Here is an 18,228-nt window from a genome sequence, read left to right as displayed (position 1 = left end):
CCTAGCAACACACCCATAGCAAGCACGGGAGGGCCCCACCTAGGGCCTAGCTCGGAAACGGCACAAAACGCCCTTGTAGGAGCTGCATTCTGCAAAGGGAAACTGGGCTCGGGGAACAAACCTCAGCCCCAATGCGGCTTGGCTCAGGATTGCAGCGCTTGCCTAGTTCTCACCTAGCCCTCGGCTCCCCTTAGAGCCAAGGAGGGTCTGGGCTGCCTCTGGCTCCGTGGGCGGTGCTGGTTGGCTGGTGGTCTCCGCAGCTGGAAACCAACTCCAAACGTCTTCCCCTTCGCGGAGAAGGCTGATTTGGCCTGAAGAAGCCCTGTGTGCACTGGCCCTAGCAACCCACCCCTAGCCAGCTCGGGAGGGCCCCACCTAGGGCCTAGCTCGGAAACGGCACAAAACGCGCTTCTAGGAGCTGCATTCTGCAAAGGGAAACTGCGCTCGGTGAACAAACCTCAACACCAGTGCGGCCTGGCTCAGGATCGCAGCGCTTGCCTAGTTCTCACCTAGGCCTAGGCTCCCCTTAGGGCCAAGGAGCGTCTGGGCTGCCTATGGCTCCGTGGGCACTGGTGCTTGGCTGGTGGTCTCCGGAGCTGGAAACCAACTCCAAACGTCTTCCACTTCGCGGAGAAGTCTAAATTGGCCTAATGAAGCCCTGTGTGCAAGGGCCGTAGCAACCCATCCCTAGCCACCTCGGGAGGGCCCCACCTAGGGCCTAGCTCCGAAACGGCACCAAACGCGCTTGTAGGAGCTGCATTCTGCAAAGGGAAACTGGGCTCGGGGAACAAACCTCAGCCCCAATGCGGCTTGGCTCAGGATCGCAGCGCTTGCCTAGTTCTCACCTAGCCCTCGGCTCCCCTTATGGCCAAGGAGGGTCTGGGCTGCCTCTGGCTCCGTGGGCACTGCTCCTTGGCTGGTGGTCTCCTCAGCTGGAAACCAACTCCAAACGTCTTCCCCTTCGCGGAGAAGGCTGATTTGGCCTGAAGAAGCCCTTTGTGCACTGGCCCTAGCCACCCACCCATAGCCAGCTCGGGAGGGCCCCACCTAGGGCCTAGCTCCGAAACGGTACCAAAGGCGCTTCTAGGAGCTGCATTCTGCAAAGGGAAACTGGGCTCGGGGAACAAACCTCAGCCCCAATGCGGCTTGGCTCAGGATCGCAGCGCTTGCCTAGTTCTCACCTAGCCCTCGGCTCCCCTTAGAGCCAAGGAGGGTCTGGGCTGCCTCTGGCTCCGTGGGCGGTGCTGGTTGGCTGGTGGTCTCCGCAGCTGGAAACCAACTCCAAACGTCTTCCCCTTCGCGGAGAAGGCTGATTTGGCCTGAAGAAGCCCTGTGTGCACTGGCCCTAGCAACCCACCCCTAGCCAGCTCGGGAGGGCCCCACCTAGGGCCTAGCTCGGAAACGGTACCAAAGGCGCTTCTAGGAGCTGCATTCTGCAAAGGGAAACTGGGCTCGGGGAACAAACCTCAGCCCCAATGCGGCTTGGCTCAGGATCGCAGCGCTTGCCTAGTTCTCACCTAGGCCTAGGCTCCCCTTAGGGCCAAGGAGGGTCTGGGCTGCCTCTGGCTCCGTGGGCACTGCTGCTTGGCTGGTGGTCTCCGCAGCTGGAAACCAACTCCAAACGTCATCTCCTTCGCGGAGAAGGCTGATGTGGCCTGAACAAGCCCTGTGTGCACTGGCCCTTGCAACCCACCCCTACCCAGCTCGGGAGGGCCCCACGTAGTGCCTAGCTTGGTAACGGCACAAAACGCACTTCTAGGAGCTGCATTCTGCAAAGGGAAACTGGGCTCGGGGAACAAACCTCAGCCCCAATGCGGCTTGGCTCAGGATCGCAGCGCTTGCCTAGTTCTCACCTAGCCCTCGGCTTCCCTTATGGCCAAGGAGGGTCTGGGCTGCCTCTGGCTCCGTGGGCACGGCTGCTTGGCTGGTGGTCTCCTCAGCTGGAAACCAACTCCAAACGTCTTCTCCTTCGCGGAGAAGGCTGATTTGGCCTTAAGAAGCCCTGTGTGCACTGGCCCTAGCCACCCACCCCTATCCAGCTCGGGAGGGCCCCACCTAGGGCCTAGCTCGGAAACGGCACAAAACGCGCTTGTAGGAGCTGCATTCTGCAAAGGGAAACTGGGCTCGGGGAACAAACCTCAGCCCCAATGCGGCTTGGCTCAGGATTGCAGCTCTTGCCTAGTTCTCACCTAGCCCTCGGCTCCCCTTAGGGCCAAGGAGGGTCTGGGCTGCCTCTGGCTCCGTGGGCACTGCTGCTTGGCTGGTGGTCTCCGCAGCTGGAAACCAACTCCAAACGTCTTCTCCTTCGCGGAGAAGTCTAAATGAGCGTAATGAAGCCCTGTGTGCACTGGCCCTAGCAACACACCCATAGCAAGCACGGGAGGGCCCCACCTAGGGCCTAGCTCGGAAACGGCACAAAACGCGCTTCTAGGAGCTGCATTCTGCAAAGGGAAACTGCGCTCGGGGAACAAACCTCAACACCAGTGCGGCCTGGCTCAGGATCGCAGCGCTTGCCTAGTTCTCACCTAGGCCTAGGCTCCCCTTAGGGCCAAGGAGCGTCTGGGCTGCCTTTGGCTCCGTGGGCACTGGTGCTTGGCTGGTGGTCTCCGCAGCTGGAAACCAACTCCAAACGTCTTCTCCTTCGCGGAGAAGTCTAAATGAGCGTAATGAAGCCCTGTGTGCACTGGCCCTAGCCACCCACCCCTATCCAGCTCGGGAGGGCCCCACCTAGGGCCTAGCTCGGAAACGGCACAAAACGCGCTTGTAGGAGCTGCATTCTGCAAAGGGAAACGGCTCGGGGAACAAACCTCAGCCCCAATGCGGCTTGGCTCAGGATTGCAGCTCTTGCCTAGTTCTCACCTAGCCCTCGGCTCCCCTTAGGGCCAAGGAGGGTCTGGGCTGCCTCTGGCTCCGTGGGCACTGCTGCTTGGCTGGTGGTCTCCGCAGCTGGAAACCAACTCCAAACGTCTTCTCCTTCGCGGAGAAGTCTAAATTAGCGTAATGAAGCCCTGTGTGCACTGGCCCTAGCAACACACCCATAGCAAGCACGGGAGGGCCCCACCTAGGGCCTAGCTCGGAAACGGCACAAAACGCCCTTGTAGGAGCTGCATTCTGCAAAGGGAAACTGGGCTCGGGGAACAAACCTCAGCCCCAATGCGGCTTGGCTCAGGATTGCAGCGCTTGCCTAGTTCTCACCTAGCCCTCGGCTCCCCTTAGAGCCAAGGAGGGTCTGGGCTGCCTCTGGCTCCGTGGGCGGTGCTGGTTGGCTGGTGGTCTCCGCAGCTGGAAACCAACTCCAAACGTCTTCCCCTTCGCGGAGAAGGCTGATTTGGCCTGAAGAAGCCCTGTGTGCACTGGCCCTAGCAACCCACCCCTAGCCAGCTCGGGAGGGCCCCACCTAGGGCCTAGCTCGGAAACGGCACAAAACGCGCTTCTAGGAGCTGCATTCTGCAAAGGGAAACTGCGCTCGGTGAACAAACCTCAACACCAGTGCGGCCTGGCTCAGGATCGCAGCGCTTGCCTAGTTCTCACCTAGGCCTAGGCTCCCCTTAGGGCCAAGGAGCGTCTGGGCTGCCTATGGCTCCGTGGGCACTGGTGCTTGGCTGGTGGTCTCCGGAGCTGGAAACCAACTCCAAACGTCTTCCACTTCGCGGAGAAGTCTAAATTGGCCTAATGAAGCCCTGTGTGCAAGGGCCGTAGCAACCCATCCCTAGCCACCTCGGGAGGGCCCCACCTAGGGCCTAGCTCCGAAACGGCACCAAACGCGCTTGTAGGAGCTGCATTCTGCAAAGGGAAACTGGGCTCGGGGAACAAACCTCAGCCCCAATGCGGCTTGGCTCAGGATCGCAGCGCTTGCCTAGTTCTCACCTAGCCCTCGGCTCCCCTTATGGCCAAGGAGGGTCTGGGCTGCCTCTGGCTCCGTGGGCACTGCTCCTTGGCTGGTGGTCTCCTCAGCTGGAAACCAACTCCAAACGTCTTCCCCTTCGCGGAGAAGGCTGATTTGGCCTGAAGAAGCCCTTTGTGCACTGGCCCTAGCCACCCACCCATAGCCAGCTCGGGAGGGCCCCACCTAGGGCCTAGCTCCGAAACGGTACCAAAGGCGCTTCTAGGAGCTGCATTCTGCAAAGGGAAACTGGGCTCGGGGAACAAACCTCAGCCCCAATGCGGCTTGGCTCAGGATCGCAGCGCTTGCCTAGTTCTCACCTAGGCCTAGGCTCCCCTTAGGGCCAAGGAGGGTCTGGGCTGTCTCTGGCTCCGTGGGCACTGCTGCTTGGCTGGTGGTCTCCGCAGCTGGAAACCAACTCCAAACGTCATCTCCTTCGAGGAGAAGGCTGATGTGGCCTGAACAAGCCCTGTGTGCACTGGCCCTTGCAACCCACCCCTACCCAGCTCGGGAGGGCCCCACGTAGTGCCTAGCTTGGTAACGGCACAAAACGCACTTCTAGGAGCTGCATTCTGCAAAGGGAAACTGGGCTCGGGGAACAAACCTCAGCCCCAATGCGGCTTGGCTCAGGATCACAGCGCTTGCCTAGTTCTCACATAGCCCTCGGTTCCACATAGGGCCAAGGAGGGTCTGGGCTGCCTCTGGCTCCGTGGGCACGGCTGCTTGGCTGGTGTCTCCGCAGCTGGAATCCAACTCCAAACGTCTTCTTCTTCGCGGAGAAGGCTGATTTGGCCTTAAGAAGCCCTTTGTGCACTGGCCCTAGCAACCCACCCATCGCCAGCTCGGGAGGGCCCCACCTAGGGCCTAGCTCGGAAACGGCACAAAACGCGCTTTTAGGAGCTGCATTCTGCAAAGGAAAACTGGGCTCGGGGAACAAACCTCAGCCCCAATGCGGCTTGGCTCAGGATCGCAGCGCTTGCCTAGTTCTCACCTAGCCCTCGGCTTCCCTTATGGCCAAGGAGGGTCTGGGCTGCCTCTGGCTCCGTGGGCACTGCTGCTTGGCTGGTGGTCTCCGCAGCTGGAAACCAACTCCAAACGTCTTCTCCTTCGCGGAGAAGGCTGATGTGGCCTGAAGAAGCCCTTTGTGCAATGGCCCTAGCAACCCACCCATCGCCAGCTCCGGAGGGCCCCACCTAGGGCCTAGCTCCGTAACGGCAGAAAGCGCGCTTGTAGGAGCTGCATTCTGCAAAGGGAAAATGGGCTCGGTGAACAAACCTCAACACCAGTGCGGCTATGCTCAGGATCGCAGCGCTTGCCTAGTTCTCACCTAGGCCTAGGCTCCCCTTAGGGCCAAGGAGGGTCTGGGCTGTCTCTGGCTCCGTGGGCACTGCTGCTTGGCTGGTGGTCTCCGCAGCTGGAAACCAACTCCAAACGTCATCTCCTTCGCGGAGAAGGCTGATGTGGCCTGAACAAGCCCTGTGTGCACTGGCCCTTGCAACCCACCCCTACCCAGCTCGGGAGGGCCCCACGTAGTGCCTAGCTTGGTAACGGCACAAAACGCACTTCTAGGAGCTGCATTCTGCAAAGGGAAACTGGGCTCGGGGAACAAACCTCAGCCCCAATGCGGCTTGGCTCAGGATCACAGCGCTTGCCTAGTTCTCACATAGCCCTCGGTTCCACATAGGGCCAAGGAGGGTCTGGGCTGCCTCTGGCTCCGTGGGCACGGCTGCTTGGCTGGTGTCTCCGCAGCTGGAATCCAACTCCAAACGTCTTCTTCTTCGCGGAGAAGGCTGATTTGGCCTTAAGAAGCCCTTTGTGCACTGGCCCTAGCAACCCACCCATCGCCAGCTCGGGAGGGCCCCACCTAGGGCCTAGCTCGGAAACGGCACAAAACGCGCTTTTAGGAGCTGCATTCTGCAAAGGAAAACTGGGCTCGGGGAACAAACCTCAGCCCCAATGCGGCTTGGCTCAGGATCGCAGCGCTTGCCTAGTTCTCACCTAGCCCTCGGCTTCCCTTATGGCCAAGGAGGGTCTGGGCTGCCTCTGGCTCCGTGGGCACTGCTGCTTGGCTGGTGGTCTCCGCAGCTGGAAACCAACTCCAAACGTCTTCTCCTTCGCGGAGAAGGCTGATGTGGCCTGAAGAAGCCCTTTGTGCAATGGCCCTAGCAACCCACCCATCGCCAGCTCCGGAGGGCCCCACCTAGGGCCTAGCTCCGTAACGGCAGAAAGCGCGCTTGTAGGAGCTGCATTCTGCAAAGGGAAAATGGGCTCGGTGAACAAACCTCAACACCAGTGCGGCTATGCTCAGGATCGCAGCGCTTGCCTAGTTCTCACCTAGCCCTCGGCTCCCCTTACGGCCAAGGAGGGTCTGGGCTGCCTCTGGCTCCGTGGGCACTGCTGCTTGGCTGGTGGTCTCTGCAGCTGGAAACCAACTCCAAACGTCTTCTCCTTCTCGGAGAAGTCTAAATTGGCCTAATGAAGCCCTGTGTGCACTGGTCCTAGCAACCCACCCCTAGCCAGCTCGGGAAGGCCCCACATAGGGCCTAGCTCGGAAATGGCACAAAACGCGTTCTAGGAGCTGCATTCTGCAAAGGGAAAATGGGCTCGGTGAACAAACCTCAACACCAGTGCGGCCTGGCTCAGGATCGCAGCGCTTGCCTAGTTCTCACCTAGGCCTAGGCTCCCCTTAGGGCCAAGGAGGGTCTGGGCTGCCTCTGGCTCCGTGGGCACTGCTGCTTGGCTGGTGGTCTCCGCAGCTGGAAACCAACTCCAAACGTCATCTCCTTCGCGGAGAAGGCTGATGTGGCCTGAACAAGCCCTGTGTGCACTGGCCCTTGCAACCCACCCCTACCCAGCTCGGGAGGGCCCCACGTAGTGCCTAGCTCGGTAACGGCACAAAACGCACTTCTAGGAGCTGCATTCTGCAAAGGGAAACTGGGCTCGGGGAACAAACCTCAGCCCCAATGCGGCTTGGCTCAGGATCACAGCGCTTGCCTAGTTCTCACATAGCCCTCGGTTCCACATAGGGCCAAGGAGGGTCTGGGCTGCCTCTGGCTCCGTGGGCACGGCTGCTTGGCTGGTGTCTCCGCAGCTGGAATCCAACTCCAAACGTCTTCTCCTTCGCGGAGAAGGCTGATTTGGCCTTAAGAAGCCCTTTGTGCACTGGCCCTAGCAACCCACCCATCGCCAGCTCGGGAGGGCCCCACCTAGGGCCTAGCTCGGAAACGGCACAAAACGCGCTTCTAGGAGCTGCATTCTGCAAAGGGAAACTGGGCTCGGGGAACAAACCTCAGCCCCAATGCGGCTTGGCTCAGGATCGCAGCGCTTGCCTAGTTCTCACCTAGCCCTCGGCTTCCCTTATGGCCAAGGAGGGTCTGGGCTGCCTCTGGCTCCGTGGGCACTGCTGCTTGGCTGGTGGTCTCCGCAGCTGGAAACCAGCTCCAAACGTCTTCTCCATCGCGGAGAAGGCTGATTTGGCCTTAAGAAGCACTGTGTGCACTGGCCCTAGCCACCCACCCCTATCCAGCTCGGGAGGGCCCCACCTAGGGCCTAGCTCGGAAACGGCACAAAACGCGCTTGTAGGAGCTGCATTCTGCAAAGGGAAACTGGGCTCGGGGAACAAACCTCAGCCCCAATGCGGCTTGGCTCAGGATTGCAGCTCTTGCCTAGTTCTCACCTAGCCCTCGGCTCCCCTTAGGACCAAGGAGGGTCTGGGCTGCCTCTGGCTCCGTGGGCACTGCTGCTTGGCTGGTGGTCTCCGCAGCTGGAAACCAACTCCAAACGTCTTCTCCTTCGCGGAGAAGTCTAAATGAGCGTAATGAAGCCCTGTGTGCACTGGCCCTAGCAACACACCCATAGCAAGCACGGGAGGGCCCCACCTAGGGCCTAGCTCGGAAACGGCACAAAACGCGCTTCTAGGAGCTGCATTCTGCAAAGGGAAACTGCGCTCGGGGAACAAACCTCAACACCAGTGCGGCCTGGCTCAGGATCGCAGCGCTTGCCTAGTTCTCACCTAGGCCTAGGCTCCCCTTAGGGCCAAGGAGCGTCTGGGCTGCCTATGGCTCCGTGGGCACTGGTGCTTGGCTGGTGGTCTCCGCAGCTAGAAACCAACTCCAAACGTCTTCTCCTTCTCGGAGAAGTCTAAATTGGCCTAATGAAGCCCTGTGTGCACTGTCCCTAACAACCCACCCCTATCCAGCTCGGGAGGGACCCACCTAGGGCCTAGCTTGGAAACGGCACAAAACGCGCTTGTAGGAGCTGCATTCTGCAAAGGGAAACTGGGCTCGGGGAACAAACCTCAGCCCCAATGCGGCTTGGCTCAGGATTGCAGCTCTTGCCTAGTTCTCACCTAGCCCTCGGCTCCCCTTAGGGCCAAGGAGGGTCTCGGCTGCCTCTGGCTCCGTGGGCACTGCTGCTTGGCTGGTGGTCTCCGCAGCTGGAAACCAACTCCAAACGTCTTCTCCTTCGCGGAGAAGTCTAAATTAGCGTAATGAAGCCCTGTGTGCACTGGCCCTAGCCACCCACCCCTATCCAGCTCGGGAGGGCCCCACCTAGGGCCTAGCTCGGAAACGGCACAAAACGCGCTTGTAGGAGCTGCATTCTGCAAAGGGAAACTGGGCTCGGGGAACAAACCTCAGCCCCAATGCGGCTTGGCTCAGGATTGCAGCTCTTGCCTAGTTCTCACCTAGCCCTCGGCTCCCCTTAGGGCCAAGGAGGGTCTGGGCTGCCTCTGGCTCCGTGGGCACTGCTGCTTGGCTGGTGGTCTCCGCAGCTGGAAACCAACTCCAAACGTCTTCCCCTTCGCGGAGAAGGCTGATTTGGCCTGAAGAAGCCCTGTGTGCACTGGCCCTAGCAACCCACCCCTAGCCAGCTCGGGAGGGCCCCACCTAGGGCCTAGCTCGGAAACGGCACAAAACGCGCTTGTAGGAGCTGCATTCTGCAAAGGGAAACTGGGCTCGGGGAACAAACCTCAGCCCCACTGCGGCTTGGCTCAGGATCGCAGCGCTTGCCTAGTTCTCACCTAGGCCTAGGCTCCCCATAGGGCCATGGAGGGTCTGGGCTGCCTCTGGCTCCGTGGGCACTGCTAATTGGCTGGTGGTCTCCGCAGCTGGAAAACAACTCCAAACGTCTTCTCCTTCGCGGAGAAGGCTGATGTGGCCTGAATAAGCCCTGTGTGCACTGGCCCTTGAAACCCAACCCTAGCCAGCTCGGGAGGGCCCCACGTAGTGCCTAGCTCGGTAACGGCACAAAACGCACTTCTAGGAGCTGCATTCTGCAAAGGGAAACTGGGCTCGGGGAACAAACTTCAGCCCCAATGCGGCTTGGCTTAGGATCGCAGCCCTTGCCTAGTTCTCACATAGCCCTCGGTTCCACATAGGGCCAAGGGGGGTCTGGGCTGCCTCGGGCTCCGTGGGCACTGCTGCTTGGCTGGTGGTCTCCGCAGCTGGAAACCAACTCCAAAGGTCTTCTCCTTCGCGGAGAAGGCTGATTTGGCCGTAAGAAGCCCTGTGTGCACTGGCCCTAGCCACCCACCCCTATCCAGCTCGGGAGGGCCCCACCTAGGGCCTAGCTCGGAAACGGCACAAAACGCGCTTGTAGGAGCTGCATTCTGCAAAGGGAAACTGGGCTCGGGGAACAAACCTCAGCCCCAATGCGGCTTGGCTCAGGATTGCAGCTCTTGCCTAGTTCTCACCTAGCCCTCGGCTCCCCTTAGGGCCAAGGAGGGTCTGGGCTGCCTCTGGCTCCGTGGGCACTGCTGCTTGGCTGGTGGTCTCCGCAGCTGGAAACCAACTCCAAACGTCTTCTCCTTCGCGGAGAAGTCTAAATTAGCGTAATGAAGCCCTGTGTGCACTGGCCCTAGCAACACACCCATAGCAAGCACGGGAGGGCCCCACCTAGGGCCTAGCTCGGAAACGGCACAAAACGCCCTTGTAGGAGCTGCATTCTGCAAAGGGAAACTGGGCTCGGGGAACAAACCTCAGCCCCAATGCGGCTTGGCTCAGGATTGCAGCGCTTGCCTAGTTCTCACCTAGCCCTCGGCTCCCCATAGGGCCAAGGAGGGTCTGCGTGGCTCTGGCTCCGTGGGCACTGCTGCTTGGCTGGTGGTCTCCGCAGCTGGAAACCAACTCCAAACGTCTTCTCTTTCGCGGAGAAGGCTGATGTGGCCTGAATAAGCCCTGTGTGCACTGGCCCTTGCAACCCACCCCTAGCCAGCGCGGGAGGGCCCCACCTAGGGCCTAGCCTGGAAATGGCACAAAACGCACTTCTAGGAGCTGCATTCTGCAAAGGGAAACTGGGCTCGGGGAACAAACCTCAGCCCCACTGCGGCTTGGCTCAGGATCGCAGCGCTTGCCTAGTTCTCACCTAGGCCTAGGCTCCCCTTAGGGCCAAGGAGGGTCTGGGCTGCCTCTGGCTCCGTGGGCACTGCTACTTGGCTGGTGGTCTCCGAGGCTGGAAAACAACTCCAAACGTCGTCTCCTTCCCGGAGAAGGCTGATGTGGCCTGAACAAGCCCTGTGTGCACTGGCCCTTGCAACCCACCCCCAGCCAGCTCGTGAGGGCCCCACGTAGTGCCTAGCTCGGTAACGGCACAAAACGCACTTCTAGGAGCTGCATTCTGCAAAGGGAAACTGGGCTCGGGGAACAAACCTCAGCCCCAATGCGGCTTGGCTCAGGATCGCAGCGCTTGCCTAGTTCTCACATAGCCCTCAGTTCCACATAGGGCCAAGGGGGGTCTGGGCTGCCTCGGGCTCCGTGGGCACTGCTGCTTGGCTGGTGGTCTCCGCAGCTGGAAACCAACTCCAAACGTCTTCTCCTTCTCGGAGAAGTCTAAATTAGCGTAATGAAGCCCTGTGTGCACTGGCCCTAGCAACACACCCATAGCAAGCACGGGAGGGCCCCACCTAGGGCCTAGCTCGGAAACGGCACAAAACGCCCTTGTAGGAGCTGCATTCTGCAAAGGGAAACTGGGCTCGGGGAACAAACCTCAGCCCCAATGCGGCTAGGCTCAGGATTGCAGCGCTTGCCTAGTTCTCACCTAGCCCTCGGCTCCCCTTAGAGCCAAGGAGGGTCTGGGCTGCCTCTGGCTCCGTGGGCGGTGCTGGTTGGCTGGTGGTCTCCGCAGCTGGAAACCAACTCCAAACGTCTTCCCCTTCGCGGAGAAGGCTGATTTGGCCTGAAGAAGCCCTGTGTGCACTGGCCCTAGCAACCCACCCCTAGCCAGCTCGGGAGGGCCCCACCTAGGGCCTAGCTCGGAAACGGCACAAAACGCGCTTCTAGGAGCTGCATTCTGCAAAGGGAAACTGCGCTCGGGGAACAAACCTCAACACCAGTGCGGCCTGGCTCAGGATCGCAGCGCTTGCCTAGTTCTCACCTAGCCCTCGGCTCCCCTTAGGGCCAAGGAGCGTCTGGGCTGCCTATGGCTCCGTGGGCACTGGTGCTTGGCTGGTGGTCTCCGGAGCTGGAAACCAACTCCAAACGTCTTCCACTTCGCGGAGAAGTCTAAATTGGCCTAATGAAGCCCTGTGTGCAAGGGCCGTAGCAACCCATCCCTAGCCACCTCGGGAGGGCCCCACCTAGGGCCTAGCTCCGAAACGGCACCAAACGCGCTTGTAGGAGCTGCATTCTGCAAAGGGAAACTGGGCTCGGGGAACAAACCTCAGCCCCAATGCGGCTTGGCTCAGGATCGCAGCGCTTGCCTAGTTCTCACCTAGCCCTCGGCTCCCCTTATGGCCAAGGAGGGTCTGGGCTGCCTCTGGCTCCGTGGGCACTGCTGCTTGGCTGGTGGTCTCCTCAGCTGGAAACCAACTCCAAACGTCTTCCCCTTCGCGGAGAAGGCTGATTTGGCCTGAAGAAGCCCTTTGTGCACTGGCCCTAGCAACCCACCCCTAGCCAGCTCGGGAGGGCCCCACCTAGGGCCTAGCTCCGAAACGGTACCAAAGGCGCTTCTAGGAGCTGCATTCTGCAAAGGGAAACTGGGCTCGGGGAACAAACCTCAGCCCCAATGCGGCTTGGCTCAGGATCGCAGCGCTTGCCTAGTTCTCACCTAGGCCTAGTCTCCACATAGGGCCAAGGAGGGTCTGGGCTGCCTCTGGCTCCGTGGCCGCTGCTGCTTGGCTGGTGGTCTCCGCAGCTAGAAACCAACTCCAAACGTCTTCTCCTTCGCGGAGTAGTCTAAATTGGCCTAATGAAGCCCTGTGTGCACTGTCCCTAACAACCCACCCCTATCCAGCTCGGGAGGGACCCACCTAGGGCCTAGCTTGGAAACGGCACAAAACGCGCTTGTAGGAGCTGCATTCTGCAAAGGGAAACTGGGCTCGGGGAACAAACCTCAGCCCCAATGCGGCTTGGCTCAGAAACCAAGCGCTTGCCTAGTTCTCACCTAGCCCTCGGCTCCCCATAGGGCCAAGGAGGGTCTGGGCTGCCTCTGGCTCCGTGGGCACTGCTGCTTGGCTGGTGGTCTCTGCAGCTGGAAACCAACTCCAAACGTCTTCTCCTTCGCGGAGAAGGCTGATGTGGCCTGAAGAAGCCCTTTGTGCAATGGCCCTAGCAACCCACCCATCGCCAGCTCCGGAGGGCCCCACCTAGGGCCTAGCTCCGTAACGGCAGAAAGCGCGCTTGTAGGAGCTGCATTCTGCAAAGGGAAACTGGGCTCGGTGAACAAACCTCAACACCAGTGCGGCGATGCTCAGGATCGCAGCGCTTGCCTAGTTCTCACCTAGCCCTCGGCTCCCCTTACGGCCAAGGAGGGTCTGGGCTGCCTCTGGCTCCGTGGGCACTGCTGCTTGGCTGGTGGTCTCCGCAGCTGGAAACCAACTCCAAACGTCTTCTCCTTCGCGGAGAAGGCTGATTTGGCCTTAAGAAGCCCTGTGTGCACTGGCCCTAGCCACCCACCCCTATCCAGCTCGGGAGGGCCCCACCTAGGGCCTAGCTCGGAAACGGCACAAAACGCGCTTGTAGGAGCTGCATTCTGCAAAGGGAAACTGGGCTCGGGGAACAAACCTCAGCCCCAATGCGGCTTGGCTCAGGATTGCAGCTCTTGCCTAGTTCTCACCTAGCCCTCGGCTCCCCTTACGGCCAAGGAGGGTCTGGGCTGCCTCTGGCTCCGTGGGCACTGCTGCTTGGCTGGTGGTCTCCGCAGCTGGAAACCAACTCCAAACGTCTTCCCCTTCGCGGAGAAGGCTGATTTGGCCTGAAGAAGCCCTGTGTGCACTGGCCCTAGCAACCCACCCCTAGCCAGCTCGGGAGCGCCCCACCTAGGGCCTAGCTCGGAAACGGCACAAAACGCGCTTCTAGGAGCTGCATTCTGCAAAGGGAAACTGCGCTCGGGGAACAAACCTCAACACCAGTGCGGCCTGGCTCAGGATCGCAGCGCTTGCCTAGTTCTCACCTAGGCCTAGGCTCCCCTTAGGGCCAAGGAGCGTCTGGGCTGCCTATGGCTCCATGGGCACTGGTGCTTGGCTGGTGGTCTCCGGAGCTGGAAACGAACTCCAAACGTCTTCCACTTCGCGGAGAAGTCTAAATTGGCCTAATGAAGCCCTGTGTGCAAGGGCCGTAGCAACCCATCCCTAGCCAGCTCGGGAGGGCCCCACCTAGGGCCTAGCTCCGAAACGGCACCAAACGCGCTTGTAGGAGCTGCATTCTGCAAAGGGAAACTGGGCTCGGGGAACAAACCTCAGCCCCAATGCGGCTTGGCTCAGGATCGCAGCGCTTGCCTAGTTCTCACCTAGCCCTCGGCTCCCCTTATGGCCAAGGAGGGTCTGGGCTGCCTCTGGCTCCGTGGGCACTGCTGCTTGGCTGGTGGTCTCCTCAGCTGGAAAACAACTCCAAACGTCTTCCCCTTCGCGGAGAAGGCTGAGTTGGCCTGAAGAAGCCCTTTGTGCACTGGCCCTAGCAACCCACCCCTAGCCAGCTCGGGAGGGCCCCACCTAGGGCCTAGCTCCGAAACGGTACCAAAGGCGCTTCTAGGAGCTGCATTCTGCAAAGGGAAACTGGGCTTGGGGAACAAACCTCAGCCCCAATGCGGCTTGGCTCAGGATCGCAGCGCTTGCCTAGTTCTCACCTAGGCCTAGGCTCCACATAGGGCCAAGGAGGGTCTGGGCTGCCTCTGGCTCCGTGGCCGCTGCTGCTTGGCTGGTGGTCTCCGCAGCTAGAAACCAACTCCAAACGTCTTCTCCTTCGCGGAGTAGTCTAAATTGGCCTAATGAAGCCCTGTGTGCACTGTCCCTAGCAACCCACCCCTATCCAGCTCGGGAGGGACCCACCTAGGGCCTAGCTTGGAAACGGCACAAAACGCGCTTGTAGGAGCTGCATTCTGCAAAGGGAAACTGGGCTCGGGGAACAAACCTCAGCCCCAATGCGGCTTGGCTCAGGATCGCAGCGCTTGCCTAGTTCTCACCTAGCCCTCGGCTCCCCTTACGGCCAAGGAGGGTCTGGGCTGCCTCTGGCTCCGTGGGCACTGCTGCTTGGCTGGTGGTCTCTGCAGCTGGAAACCAACTCCAAACGTCTTCTCCTTCTCGGAGACGTCTAAATTGGCCTAATGAAGCCCTGTGTGCACTGGTCCTAGCAACCCACCCCTAGCCAGCTCGGGAAGGCCCCACATAGGGCCTAGCTCGGAAATGGCACAAAACGCGCTTCTAGGAGCTGCATTCTGCAAAGGGAAAATGGGCTCGGTGAACAAACCTCAACACCAGTGCGGCCTGGCTCAGGATCGCAGCGCTTGCCTAGTTCTCACCTAGGCCTAGGCTCCCCTTAGGGCCAAGGAGGGTCTGGGCTGCCTCTGGCTCCGTGGGCACTGCTGCTTGGATGGTGGTCTCCGCAGCTGGAAACCAACTCCAAACGTCATCTCCTTCGCGGAGAAGGCTGATGTGGCCTGAATAAGCCCTGTGTGCACTGGTCCTAGCAACCCACCCCTAGCCAGCTCGGGAAGGCCCCACATAGGGCCTAGCTCGGAAATGGCACAAAACGCGCTTCTAGGAGCTGCATTCTGCAAAGGGAAACTGGGCTCGGGGAACAAACCTCAGCCCCAATGCGGCTTGGCTCAGGATCGCAGCGCTTGCCTAGTTCTCACCTAGCCCTCGGCTCCCCTTATGGCCAAGGAGGGTCTGGGCTGCCTCTGGCTCCGTGGGCACTGCTCCTTGGCTGGTGGTCTCCTCAGCTGGAAACCAACTCCAAACGTCTTCCCCTTCGCGGAGAAGGCTGATTTGGCCTGAAGAATCCCTTTGTGCACTGGCCCTAGCAACCCACCCCTAGCCAGCTCGGGAGGGCCCCACCTAGGGCCTAGCTCCGAAACGGTACCAAAGGCGCTTCTAGGAGCTGCATTCTGCAAAGGGAAACTGGGCTCGGGGAACAAACCTCAGCCCCAATGCGGCTTGGCTCAGGATCGCAGCGCTTGCCTAGTTCTCACCTAGGCCTAGGCTCCACATAGGGCCAAGGAGGGTCTGGGCTGCCTCTGGCTCCGTGGCCGCTGCTGCTTGGCTGGTGGTCTCCGCAGCTAGAAACCAACTCCAAACGTCTTCTCCTTCGCGGAGTAGTCTAAATTGGCCTAATGAAGCCCTGTGTGCACTGTCCCTAGCAACCCACCCCTATCCAGCTCGGGAGGGACCCACCTAGGGCCTAGCTTGGAAACGGCACAAAACGCGCTTGTAGGAGCTGCATTCTGCAAAGGGAAACTGGGCTCGGGGAACAAACCTCAGCCCCACTGCGGCTTGGCTCAGAAACCCAGCGCTTGCCTAGTTCTCACCTAGCCCTCGGCTCCCCATAGGGCCAAGGAGGGTCTGGGCTGCCTCTGGCTCCGTGGGCACTGCTGCTTGGCTGGTGGTCTCTGCAGCTGGACACCAACTCCAAACGTCTTCTCCTTCGCGGAGAAGGCTGATGTGGCCTGAAGAAGCCCTTTGTGCAATGGCCCTAGCAACCCACCCATCGCCACCTCCGGAGGGCCCCACCTAGGGCCTAGCTCCGTAACGGCACCAAACGCACTTGTAGGAGCTGCATTCTGCAAAGGGAAACTGGGCTCGGTGAACAAACCTCAACACCAGTGCGGCTATGCTCAGGATCGCAGCGCTTGCCTAGTTCTCACCTAGCCCTCGGCTCCCCTTACGGCCAAGGAGGGTCTGGGCTGCCTCTGGCTCCGTGGGCACTGCTGCTTGGCTGGTGGTCTCTGAAGCTGGAAACCAACTCCAAACGTCTTCTCCTTCTCGGAGAAGTCTAAATTGGCCTAATGAAGCCCTGTGTGCACTGGTCCTAGCAACCCACCCCTAGCCAGCTCGGGAAGGCCCCACATAGGGCCTAGCTCGGAAATGGCACAAAACGCGCTTCTAGGAGCTGCATTCTGCAAAGGGAAAATGGGCTCGGTGAACAAACCTCAACACCAGTGCGGCCTGGCTCAGGATCGCAGCGCTTGGCTAGTTCTCACATAGGTCTAGGCTCCCCTTAGGGCCAAGGAGGGTCTGGGCTGCCTCTGGCTCCGTGGGCACTGCTGCTTGGCTGGTGGTCTCCGCAGCTGGAAACCAACTCCAAACGTCTTCTCCTTCGCGGAGAAGGCTGATGTGGCCTGAATAAGCCCTGTGTGCACAGGCCCTTTCAACCCACCCCTACCCAGCTCGGGAGGGCCCCACGTAGTGCCTAGCTTGGTAACGGCACAAAACGCACTTCTAGGAGCTGCATTCTGCAAAGGGAAACTGGGCTCGGGGAACAAACCTCAGCCCCAATGCGGCTTGGCTCAGGATCACAGCGCTTGCCTAGTTCTCACATAGCCCTCGGTTCCACATAGGGCCAAGGAGGGTCTGGGCTGCCTCTGGCTCCGTGGGCACGGCTGCTTGGCTGGTGTCTCCGCAGCTGGAATCCAACTCCAAACGTCTTCTCCTTCGCGGAGAAGGCTGATTTGGCCTTAAGAAGCCCTTTGTGCACTGGCCCTAGCAACCCACCCATCGCCAGCTCGGGAGGGCCCCACCTAGGGCCTAGCTCGGAAACGGCACAAAACGCGCTTGTAGGAGCTGCATTCTGCAAAGGGAAACTGGGCTCGGGGAACAAACCTCAGCCCCAATGCGGCTTGGCTCAGGATCGCAGCGCTTGCCTAGTTCTCACCTAGGCCTAGGCTCCCCTTAGGGCCAAGGAGCGTCTGGGCTGCCTATGGCTCCGTGGGCACTGGTGCTTGGCTGGTGGTCTCCGGAGCTGGAAACCAACTCCAAACGTCTTCCACTTCGCGGAGAAGTCTAAATTGGCCTAATGAAGCCCTGTGTGCAAGGGCCGTAGCAACCCATCCCTAGCCACCTCGGGAGGGCCCCACCTAGGGCCTAGCTCCGAAACGGCACCAAACGCGCTTGTAGGAGCTGCATTCTGCAAAGGGAAACTGGGCTCGGGGAACAAACCTCAGCCCCAATGCGGCTTGGCTCAGGATCGCAGCGCTTGCCTAGTTCTCACCTAGCCCTCGGCTCCCCTTATGGCCAAGGAGGGTCTGGGCTGCCTCTGGCTCCGTGGGCACTGCTGCTTGGCTGGTGGTCTCTGCAGCTGGAAACCAACTCCAAACGTCTTCTCCTTCGCGGAGAAGGCTGATGTGGCCTGAAGAAGCCCTTTGTGCAATGGCCCTAGCAACCCACCCATCGCCAGCTCCGGAGGGCCCCACCTAGGGCCTAGCTCCGTAACGGCAGAAAGCGCGCTTGTAGGAGCTGCATTCTGCAAAGGGAAACTGGGCTCGGTGAACAAACCTCAACACCAGTGCGGCTATGCTCAGGATCGCAGCGCTTGCCTAGTTCTCACCTAGCCCTCGGCTCCCCTTACGGCCAAGGAGGGTCTGGGCTGCCTCTGGCTCCGTGGGCACTGCTGCTTGGCTGGTGGTCTCTGAAGCTGGAAACCAACTCCAAACGTCTTCTCCTTCTCGGAGAAGTCTAAATTGGCCTAATGAAGCCCTGTGTGCACTGGTCCTAGCAACCCACCCCTAGCCAGCTCGGGAAGGCCCCACATAGGGCCTAGCTCGGAAATGGCACAAAACGCGCTTCTAGGAGCTGCATTCTGCAAAGGGAAAATGGGCTCGGTGAACAAACCTCAACACCAGTGCGGCCTGGCTCAGGATCGCAGCGCTTGCCTAGTTCTCACCTAGGCCTAGGCTCCCCTTAGGGCCAAGGAGGGTCTGGGCTGCCTCTGGCTCCGTGGGCACTGCTGCTTGGCTGGTGGTCTCCGCAGCTGGAAACCAACTCCAAACGTCATCTCCTTCGCGGAGAAGGCTGATGTGGCCTGAACAAGCCCTGTGTGCACTGGCCCTTGCAACCCACCCCTACCCAGCTCGGGAGGGCCCCACGTAGTGCCTAGCTTGGTAACGGCACAAAACGCACTTCTAGGAGCTGCATTCTG

This window comes from Sus scrofa, chromosome 3, assembly GCF_054392235.1.
Source record: "Sus scrofa isolate SSC_HxYL_T2T_F1_AM1 chromosome 3, Sscrofa_HxYL_maternal_Yorkshire_Landrace_v2.0, whole genome shotgun sequence".
Taxonomy (NCBI): Eukaryota; Metazoa; Chordata; class Mammalia; order Artiodactyla; family Suidae; genus Sus; species Sus scrofa.
This window is presented reverse-complemented; position numbering follows the sequence as displayed.